The sequence below is a fragment of the Loxodonta africana genome, chromosome 3 (assembly GCF_030014295.1).
Source record: "Loxodonta africana isolate mLoxAfr1 chromosome 3, mLoxAfr1.hap2, whole genome shotgun sequence".
Taxonomy (NCBI): Eukaryota; Metazoa; Chordata; class Mammalia; order Proboscidea; family Elephantidae; genus Loxodonta; species Loxodonta africana.
In genome coordinates, this window is record NC_087344.1 from 112,807,484 (window position 1) to 112,809,356 (window position 1,873).

General features: G+C 39.1%; 1 pseudogene; it reads right to left on the reverse strand.

Moving 5' to 3' along the window:
- Window positions 1-591: 591 nt before the first annotated feature.
- Window positions 592-878, reverse strand: LOC111750981 (large ribosomal subunit protein eL37-like; annotated as a pseudogene).
- Between the last annotated feature and the right edge of the window lie 995 nt (window positions 879-1,873).

Sequence of the window (1,873 nt, forward strand, 5' to 3'; positions counted from 1 at the left end):
ATTTCTAATGTCAGATGGATCTTGGCTGAAAACATAGAATACCAGAAAGAGGTTTATCTTTGTTTTTGTTTTGCAGTTCTCTGTTTCTTTATATTATGATAGACATTTTGACATTTATTTCCTTTTAATCTTCCTTGTCCCCTTAGCAGTACAACTAAACTGGTCTTGTCTCATTTCAAAAAACTGTTTGGCAATAAGCCACCAGGACGGAAACCCTGGTGGTGTAGTGGTTAAGTGCTACTGCTGCTAACCAAAGAATCGGCAGTTTGAATCTGCCAGGCGCTTCTTGGAAACTCCATGGGGCGGTTCTACTCTGTCCTGTAGGGTCGCTATGAGTTGGAATCGACTCAACGGCACTAGGTTTGGTTTGTTTTTTACTGGGGAAGAGATGATAGAAAATTTCAGAACACTTCATTTAGAAAGAAGCCTTCCCTTAAGCACTGTCACAACTAAGTTCAAGTAAATTTGTTTTCTCATTCACCATGTTGATTGCAATTCGCTGATAATATAGCTTAGTTGATTAAAAATACCTTAATATGCCGGATATATTTTTAGTACAAGAACATATATTGCACAACTAAGTGTGGAACTTCTTAAGATGAGCTGGGTGCTGCCCTCTTGGATTTAGGTGTTGTCCCTTTACAGAATTCATGCTTGAATCTGTTGTAAACAATTTTTAAGTATCTCATTCTACCAGTATCGGTGGTATTTTGTCTTTTAGCCTTGGCACTTCAATTATACTTTCTCTTGCACTTGACAGGGTAGCCACATTTGCCACAGGTAGAATTTTGAAAGTGGTAGGCCTTAGAGCCAAATTATTAGCACAGTGCGTGCATCTTATTGCGTCACTTTCCAAATGATGACATTCCCTTTGTCATCTGGCTTCTGCAGCCCAGACCAAAGAGCTGTGTTTTATTGTCTATGCAAAGGCATTCAACTGCGTTGTAACAAATTATGGATAACAATACAAAGAATGGGAATTCCAGAACACTTCATTGTGTTCATTAGGAACCTGTTAAGGCTAAGAAGCAGTCGTTCGAACAGAACAAGGGGATACTGCATGGTTTGAAATCAGGAAAGGTGTGCTTTAGGGTTCTGTACTTTCACCACACTTATTGGATCTGTATGCTACACAAATAATCAGAGAATAAAAACATGGCATGAGAATTGGAGGAAGACTCAGTAGCAACCTGCAAGATGCAGATGATACAACCTTGCTTGGTGAAAGCAAAGAGGACTTGAAGCACTTATTGATGAAGATCAAAGACTTCAGCCTTCAGTATGGATTACACCTCAACATAAAGAAAGCAAAAATCTCCGTAACTGGACCAATAAGCAACATCATGATAAATGGGGAAAATATTGAAGTTGTCAAGGATTTCATTTTACTTGGATCCACAATCAATGCCCATGGAAGCAGTAGTCAAGAAATCAAAAGATGTATTGCATTGGGCAAATCTGCTGCAAAAGACCCCTTTAAAGTGTCAAAAAGCAAAGATGGCACCTTGAAGCTATGGTATTTCAATCACCTCATATGCATGTGAATGCTGAATAAGGAAGATGGAAGAAGAATTGATGCCTTTGAATCATGGTGTTGGAGAAGAACATTGAATATACCCGTGGACTGCCAGAAGAATGAACAAATCTGTCTTGGAGGAAGTACAGCCAGAATACTCCTTAGAAGCGAAGATGGCAAGACTTCCTTTCATGTATTTTGGACATGTTATTAGGAAGGACCAGTCCCTGAAGAAGGACATCATGCTTGGTAAAGTAGAAAAAAAAAAAGTAAAGTAGAAGATCAGCAAAAAAGAGGAAGACCCTCAATGAGATGGATTGATGCAGTGGCTGCAAAAATGGGCTGATACAGCAAAGA